Source organism: Struthio camelus, chromosome 1 (assembly GCF_040807025.1).
Source record: "Struthio camelus isolate bStrCam1 chromosome 1, bStrCam1.hap1, whole genome shotgun sequence".
Taxonomy (NCBI): Eukaryota; Metazoa; Chordata; class Aves; order Struthioniformes; family Struthionidae; genus Struthio; species Struthio camelus.
Genome location: NC_090942.1, coordinates 93,973,091 through 93,982,495, shown reverse-complemented (window position 1 = coordinate 93,982,495; position 9,405 = coordinate 93,973,091).

The window sequence follows — 9,405 nt, the reverse complement described above, 5'->3', positions numbered from 1 at the left end:
TGAAAACATAATGCCATTCAATAAATCAATAGTGTGCTTTCACTTGGAATATTGTGTTCAGTCCTAGTCACCAGCCCTCAAAGCAGTTGCAGTAGAAATGGAAGAAGTGCAGAGACTGACATGAATGATTATCTGCTTGGGAGGCTCCTATTGAAGAAAGATTGAGAAGGATTAATCCCTTTAAAGAAGAGACAAATAAAAGCAGTCAGGTTATGGGAATATTAAGTGGCAAATGGAAAAGGAAAAGCAGAGTTAGCATTTCCTGGAACTCTTTCCTGTGAAGCAAGCACCATGAAATTGATCAGCCTGGATCTTTTTTGCAGCTGTTTGATACAGCGTCATTCAACACTATGCACTTCATAGATAAGCGTAAAGACAAGAAGTAACAGCTCAGCATTCAGATTAGCAGTCCTGCAGGACAGTTCTAACCATTCTGTCAGCCCAGGCCATCATAGCATAAAAATTCTGCAATCCAAAACATGGAACAGAAGCTTTAATAGCTATTTCTGTGAACATGTGCAGAAGCGCTGTGCCTTTTTCACAGAATCACAGAATCATTTAGGTTGGAAGGGACCTCTGGAGATCATCTAGTCCAACCCCCCTGCTCAAGCAGGGTCCTCTAGAGCATATTTCCCAGGATCGCATCCAGACGGGTTTTGAATATCTCCAGCGAAGGAGACTCCACTACCTCTCTGGGCAACCTGTTCCAATGCTCTGTCACCCTCACAGGAAAAGAGTTTTTTCTTGGGTTCAGATGGAACTTCCTGTGGTTCAGTTTCTGCCCATTGCCTCTTGTCCTGTCGCTGGGCACCACGGAGAAGAGATTGGCCTCATCCTCTTGACACCTTCCCTTCAGATACTTATATACATTGATCAGATCGCCTCTCAGCCTTCTCTTCTCCAGGCTGAAGAGGCCCAGCTCTCTCAGCCTTTCTTCAGAGGAGACATGCTCCAGTCCCCTAATCATGTTTGTGGCCCTCCGCTGGACTCTCTCCAGGAGTGCCATGTCTCTCTTGTCCTGGGGAGCCCAGAACTGGACACAGTACTCCAGGGGAGGCCCCCACCAGGGCTGAGGAGAGGGGCAGGATCACCTCCCTCCACCTGCTGGCAACACTCTGCCTAATGCACCCCAGGAGACCATTGGCCGCCTTGGCCACAAGGGCACACTGCTGCCTCATGCTCAACTTGTTGTCCACCAGCACTCCCAGGTCCTTCTTGGCAGAGCTGCTTTCCAGCAGGCCAGCCCCCAGCCTGTACTGATGCATGGGGTTATTCCTCCCCTGGTACAGGACGCTGTCCTTGCCTTTGTTGAACTTCGTGAGGTTCCTGTCTGCCCAACTCTCCAGCTTGTTGAGGTCCCTCTGAATGGCAGCACAGTCTTCTGGTGTGTCAGCCACTCCCCCCAGTTTAGTATCATCAGCAAACTTGCTGAGGGTGCACTCTGTCCCTTCCTCCAGGTCATTGATGAATATATTGAACAAGACTGGACTGAGGACTGACCCTTGGGGGACACCACTAGCTACAGGCCTCCAACTAGACTCTGCGTCACTGACCACAACCCTCTGAGCTCGGCCATCCAGCCAGTTCTCGATCCACCTCACCGTCCACTCGTCTAGCCCACACTTCCTGAGTTTACCTACAAGGATGTGATGGGAGACAGTGTCAAAAGCCTTTTCCTTCCTTTTCCTGTTTATTTTTCACTACTGCTGCACAGAAGCACAAGTTTTCATTGACCTGATCATTAGGGACCACTAATTTAGGTCCTGTAACATCTGAGGCTCACTGAGAGGATTCTTTCAAATGTGTCAGTGTCCAATGGCTGGACTTTCTCTGCCAGTACTGCAGGTTTTGCCCGTCTTTGTTTAAACACTTCAAAGTCTTTCACAGTGATTGGTCTTATGACGGGAGCAAGGGAGGGAGGGGTCAAGCCATTTAGCTACTTGAAATCTGATCAGCTTATGAAAAGCTTTGTGATATAGTTGCTTATGTCAGCCAGGGCTAGATTCAGCCACTTAGGAGAACACTTGCTTTCGTATGTTCCTAAATAATTGCACGTTTATCTGCAACATTTTCTAGCTGTCTAATTATCAAAGCCTGCGTGATATGAAACCCTGCAGCATTTTGCCCCATCACAAGCTACACTTTTGATCATGCTCCTGATTTTCTCTGCTGTAGGCTGAACATCTGACCTATAAGACAGTTACTCGTAGTATCCCTAAGGGTTATCTGCTATCGCTTTCATTCACAATGAGCAATAACTTATTTCCTCAGCTATCCTGATGAAATAAAGACAGACGCTGCTAATGGAGCAAAGTATGGCTACATGCAGAGGGAAGTGGTCGAATTTGTGAGGCCTAGTTTACAATGCCAATTTATCGTAGAGTCCAGCAGAATAAATCCTGACACTTCAGTCCTGAAGGCATGGAGCACGTTTGCATGGGGAGGCTTGGGGTGCAAATCAATGCTTTGCTCCGAGCTTAGGCAGTGTGAATTGTGGTGCCCATGTCCTGAGGTGGCTCCCTACAAGATCACTCTTTAAGCATCACTGAGGCATGTTGCAATGCTAGGCTATGCTTTTTTTTTTTGTCTGTAGTCTTCACTGGGACATCAGGGCCCTGTGACTCCTGTGGCTATGGGGCAAGGAAAGGGAGCAGCCACCTGACACCATCTCCCCATTGGCCTGGGGTTTAACTCCAGAACCCCCTGCCACCATCAGAGGAGCCCCAGGGATTAATCACATGTGTTTCTCTTCAGCCCCACTACTGTTAAACCTACTGTTTTACTTCTGGTGCTGCTGACAGTCCAACCGTGATTAATGGTGTTCAGATGGAGCTGAGCTCCTTTTCTGTTTTACCAAGCAGCAGCAGTATGAAAGGCTGAGGAAACAGCTGATGTGCCTCTTCCTCTGATGTGTTCTCTTTTAAATGCTTGACTCAGCAGAGAGGTGACCAAGCATCTCTTGAATGATTTGCAAGGGAGCAGGCACCAGAACTTTTCCTCTGCCCTGAAAGGGCTGGAACTCAGTGACTTGATGCTTCAATGTGACAGGGGAAGAGATGAATCATAGGCAGAGAAGGTGATTGCAATCTGGGGTAAAGAACAAGGTACCTACTGTGACCCATGTTCAATGGCTATGAAACAGCAGTGGAAACTGTGGCTTGCAGCAAGCTGGTAAACAGTACCCTATGTGTTTTTGTAGTGAGACTGTTGTGAACATATGTTGCGGTCAAATTTTAGTCTAATCATCATTTCACACACTGTATTTCCCAGATAAACCACTTATTGCCCTCTTGGACTTTTTGTTTGTGTATGATGTGCAAGAGCAAACTGAGGCATGCAAGTAATTAAGAGCTATGGCTCCTGTTGCGCTTAGTGATAAGAGTATCGGAGACCTGTAGTTGAGAATCTACATTACCTATCAACTTGGATCAGGAATGAGGTTTTCATAGAAGTATGTGTTGCACTAAGGAAATGTCTTTGGTCTTCCTTTGGTTTGTTCCCTACTTGCTACTGCTGAAGGCACACCAAGAAAGATGGCCAATTAGTCTTTCCCTTACAGAGAAGGTGAGGGCACTGGCAGGGTAGAGAACTGGTTTGCTCCAGGATGGACAGACATTGGAACCCAGGCTCTCTTCCCCTAACCTGGTCTGTGAGTCTCCAGTGAGCTTACTGTGAGTTGGGAGCCCATCTGTCAGGAGAGTCACTCGTCTTTACTGGCGATCCCAAAGATTCAAAACTGAGGAGTCAGACCTCAAGACGTGTGGGAGTGGCTCTTTAAAAGGATGGTATTTTTTTCATGGGATTTTACTGCAATTTTGATCTAGCTTTGAGTTTTGAAACATCCCATGCACATGTTATCATTCTATCTATACATGTAAGGCTATCAGCATTGCCAGACCTCCTTTCTCAAATTTATCATTTAGTGTTTGATGTCCTCTGCTGCAAAGACTTTTCTCCCTTCTAACTCTCTCTTCTGCTCAGCAAACCATCCTTGCAGTCTGCTCCCAGGGAGGCTACAGAGGAGACATCATATCATGATGGACAGTTGCTCATCTGCCTCAGAAGTGCACAACTTAATACGCTGCCTCTGAAAACTCTTGGGAAGATGGAGAGATGTCACCGATTCCCACTCTATTGCTAAATAACTATGCATGTGACATGGCCAGCATCAGTTGCCCAATTTCAATCGGCCCTGAGATATTTAACCAGAAGGAGAGCAGTTCAGACAAGAACTGCCATTTACCTGGAGCATAGAGGGAAAGATTTTGACTTGCCTTACAGCTATTAGCTAAGGGACTCTCTGCTCTCCAAAGCAGTTGCACAGATTCAGTAGTGTTGTGGACTCTTTATCTCATCATCTTCAGATCAAAGTATATGAACTACCTTTTCACATTAACTCACCACAAATCTCCCTGCAGCTGTAAATATGAGAAGCAAAGACATTTTTGCCATGCTGTATATCATGAGATTACTGAAGATGGACAGACTTGACAGGTGCCAAGTTCCAGTGCAGTAGTTTTTACAGTTCTTGTAAGAAAAAGAGCAAGCCATCTCCAAAGCTGGCCTCTAGAACTGTTATAAAACAAGAATGCTGTTTATGCAACCCTGATACAGGATCACATACTCCATACCCTGAGAGTCTAGCCACACAGTGCAGGTGTTAAAAAAGTGACATTAAGCTCAGGTCAACACAAATAAACTGCACTGATGAGGCAGCATATAAGGGAAGAAATGTTTCATCTGTTTATGTTCCAGTGCAAGGACACTCTGTAACAAGCAAAAGAAATTTGAAATTTTCATTGCTGTAATTGGCATTGCTGAAACCTGGTGGGACAATTTTCATGACTAGAATGTTAAAATCCATGATTTTAATCAGTTTAGCAAGAAGTGAGTAGATAAAAGAAGTGGAGGTAGCAGTCTGCATTAAAGACATCATTACCTGATTTAGAGTTATTGATAATCCAGAATCAAAGGATGTTGAATTCGTACGGATTAATATGTTACCTAATAAAACCCAGGAGACAGGTGGTCTAGAGATGTTCCAGACCAGAACCAGAAAAAATCAAACCAGAAAAACAAGATGAGTTATTCTTTAAGCACCTATATCTTCTTCATACCTACTGCAGAAGGGGAAAAAAAAAAAAAAAAGGAAAGCTCTGTTCTAAGGAGTTTTAATTGTGAGGACATGTGCTGGAGCTGGTAGAGCTTAAAGGTTTCTAAAATTGCAGATGATAATGACTGTGACATGATTACATTAAATGTGGGCAAACAGAGGGCAGTTGCAAAGGAGCTAATTTCTCAAAAGTGGAAGAAAAAGACAAGTGAAATTGATGGGGAAAAAATTAAGCATGAAAGACGAATGAAAATTGGCAGGTTTTAAAGAAGAGTTTTTTAGAAAAAAGTGTGGTTTTGCAATCAACAAAAGGCATACTTTGGCTGAGATCTCATCATCCTTATTCAGCTGCAAAGTCAAAACAGCAATCAGAAACTAAGAAGTCGTATATGACAAATGGGTTATACTTTATCAAGAAATAGGGAGCAGTCAATATAAATTAGAAGTTACAAATATAGAAAATTGATAAATGAAACTAAAGACAAGTTAAAACCAAGTGCATGGCAGAGCTAAGTACTGTAAAGAGAAGTTTAAGTGTGTTAGAACAGAATAAATTCCATCAGTTGTATGGATTCCTGACTAACGAAGATTTTTTTTTCATGCATTGGAAAAAAGGCAGACGGGCTTAAGCACTACTTCTGTATTTGAAAAAAAGCATTATGAGAGGATGAAGTGGTACTTTCTAGTCTATTAATGTCTAGGCATATTAAACATCACCTGCTAAGGTTAGATATTTTAAAGTTTCCAGGTCTGAATGCCTCGTAGCCAAGAGTCCTAAAGCGTTTGCTGTGTTTGTTACCTATTGATTAGAGACAGTAACCTACAGTAAACAAATCTTGGCATGGAGAGAAAATCTCAGAAGACTGGGGGAATGCTATTGTTGTGTTAATGTAGCAAAAGATGCAAGCAGCTTGTCCTAAGTAATGGGAGGTCAGATAGCTGCTGACAAAGTAACGGGCAAAAATATAATTAATGTCAATCAACATGTTTTTATTGAAAGAGAACATGTCAAACCTTACGTGATTTTCTTGGATTTGCAAGCTTAGCTGATGAAGATAACCACGTAGATTTTTGTTCACTTAGTAGTGCACAATATTCTGAGTAAAAAATAGCCCTTTGATGATTTTGCAATATCCATAAAGCACAGTATGAATAGATTAAGAAAAAGCAGCTGAAAGTTCTCTAAAAAGAGTCGTCAGTAACAACTATTCCTCAAATGGGAACTGTGTCTCACATAGCTCCACAATCAGACCTAGGCCTAGTGCCTAATGATCTGAAAGGAGATATAAGATCCCAGCCAGTAAAGTTTATGGAGACAGAAAGTTTGACAGAGTAGTAAATATCAGCAAAAATGCTGTCATAGGCCTTGCCTCTCATTCAGCACTAAGTGGGTGCTTGCAGACCACATGCATTTTAACATGGTCCAGTGCAAAGCTAAGAAGAGGGATCACAAGCCATTCCTACCAAAAGTGCCTCAGTACATATTAACTCTGAATAGGATGTAGCTGCGATAGCAGACAAGAGATGATCATCTTACACTATAATGTACTAAAGGGGAGCTAATTAGAGCCTTGAATGTGCACAAAAAGTGGTTTTTTTTTTTTAACTTCTCTTGTGCAGAGAGCTTATTTTGTGAGAAGTGACTTGATTGCAGTGTACAAGTACCTTCACGGGGAGCAAATGCCAGCTACTAAAGGGCTCTCTGGTCTAGATAGGAAAAAACAGAGTAGGACTCATGGAGTGGAAGCTGAAGCTGGGCAAATTTGTATCGAAGACGAAGCATGAGTTTTAACAGAGAGGGCGGTTAACCAGGAAGTAGCCACTGGTATTAGATACAAATGTCCCATCCCCTGCTGTCTTCAAATCGAGAGTAAATAGTTGTCTAACAAAGATGCTTTCATCAAACATAAGTTCTTTGTGTCATTCCAGTGGCAACTGAATAAAAATGTGAAAGACCTGCAGTGCACAAAAGGTCAGGCTGCTTGATCAAACTGTGATTCCTTTTAGCTTGAAATTCTGCAGACCTGGAAATCACATTTGCGTTCACTTGGTCAAACGAGCCATGCTGTAACAATCTCATCTCCAAAATGTAAAGAGTGGGTCTGTTCCTGCCACCTGCAAATGTGTTATCCTCTTCTATCGATCATCTGCCGTGGAAGCTGATGGAGCACTTGGATTAGTTTAACAGTGTGCTTCTGCTTCATCTGTGTTTGTTTTTGTTTCCTTTTGAGGTTTGACTAGCAACCCCTAAAAAAACAGCACAACAGGAGCACAAGATCATCTGTGGCATGGCATTGTGGAGAGTGTTGAACTCTCTTCTCTAATACGCTTTGCTTTTACTCGGTCATACTGTGTTATGCTGTAGTGTAGCAGGGAAAGAATTTATGCTGGGCAGGAACAGCAAAAGGCAACTGCAGAGTTATAAAAGGTCTTTAATTCCCAGGACAAAACAGCACTGCAATCCTAGATAATACTTCCATACATATTCAGAAACAATTTGTGACCATTCAAGTCATCTAGTCAGACTGGCTGCATATCACAGACCATAGGAGGATAAGAATTGCCATCACCAGCACATGCAAGCTGGATCGTGTACTAGTGTCCACTTGAAGGAGGATGCTGCACCTCACCTTCAATCTGAGGTATAATTTAAAGAAAAGAACGTGTGTGTAGTGATTCTCTGCCAGCCAGCCCAAGGGCTGGATCCTGCAGGTCAAACTGGCTAACTTCTCCCTGCACTCTGAGCAAAGGGAAAAGGAGAAGAAGGTAAAAAGCCCCAGAGAAAAAACTCAGCTCCATTTTGTAGCTAATTATTAATCATATGTGGTTTCCCAGCATTTTCGGAGTAGTTGCTTGGTCTCCTCAGGACTGTGCCTTAGTCTTACGAATCAGAAATAAGCTTTTTGTTCTTTCTTTTGCCACTTCTTTCTCTGTGCTTTTGCCTCCCTTCCCCTCTCCATTGTCATACACCTTTCTTCCTTTCTATGTTCCGTCTCTCCCTGGTTCCTGCCTTCCAGTTTGTGTTCCCTGTATCTTTCTCTTCCTCTGCCATCATCTCTCTTGCTCTGTACTGTTTTCTCTCATATTCATTGTCTCATAGCTCTGCAACAGCAATGCCCTGACATAGAAAAAGTGAGCTGCTCCTAGAAAAATAATACAGCTGCAGCCCCAAGCTGTTTAATGAAAACCTTGAATATATGGCAAGAATGGTTTGTGAGTCCCTGAGGCAGAGGTAATATTTTGTATTAATATTTGATATCTTATTTAGGATGCTAAATCAGATGCTTGGAATCTCTGGGGAGGGATTGTACACAGAGTTCTGTTTAAATGATATAGCGCTAAGCCAGGCTGCTGGACCATCTCCTCTTGTCTTACAGCCAGACCTCTCTGCATTGCCTTGGTTTCAGACAGAACATTACTTGTGAATCAGGAAGCCATGGGAATAGTATTTATGAAGTCCCTGTATTACTTAGATTAAAATCCCCTATAACTGTGCCTTTCTCCAACTTTTTCTTGAGATGTTCCTTTCTTCTATGGAGTACCTAACCCCAAATGCTGAGTCAGATTCCTCCCCACATACCTTAGATTAGGCAAAAAAGATGATTTGGTGCTTTTTAGTTTATTTCTCTTTCTCGCTCTCTCTCTCACCTACACACATACACACAGAGGGACTTCTGCCCCTCCCTGCACATATATCTCTGTGGCAGGTGGAATTAAAAGAAAAGTGTCACTCACTCCCTCAAAATGCAGAAAACCAAAGTGATTTTGGCCCCTGTTGAAGACTTCTCAACTTTCCCCTCACTGCTTCATCCAATCAGTGTTTGCACCCCCTCTCAGGTTACCCTCAAAACACGCATGTGCATGTTCTGCATGGTTTCCAGCCATTGCTTCTGAAATCCTCATCTGCACAGCAACCTCACTCTTCCAGATCTGTTCCTGCATCTCCTGGCCAGGCTCTTCACTCCTTTCCTGAAACCCTGCATCCTGAGGTAGCAGCAGCAACATTCTCTCCTGCCTTTTCCAAGCCTACCAAGGGGGGTAGCTCCAGACATGTTTTGTTCCCTTTGCATCTGTCTATGCTTAGAGGGGCAGGAGGAATGCAGATGCATCCTCTACTTGTCTCTCTTCTCCCCCTACCTCAAAAAATATCTTCTCTCATTCCTAAGAAAAGATAGTGGTGGGGGTGGGAGGGTAAAAAGGGGGACAGAAGCAGGATTTGTCTCTTACCAAAGCCCTCATTGCCTTTTCTGCCCCAGGAGGCAGGCGAGCTTTTGGGGAAGATCGCCTCTTCA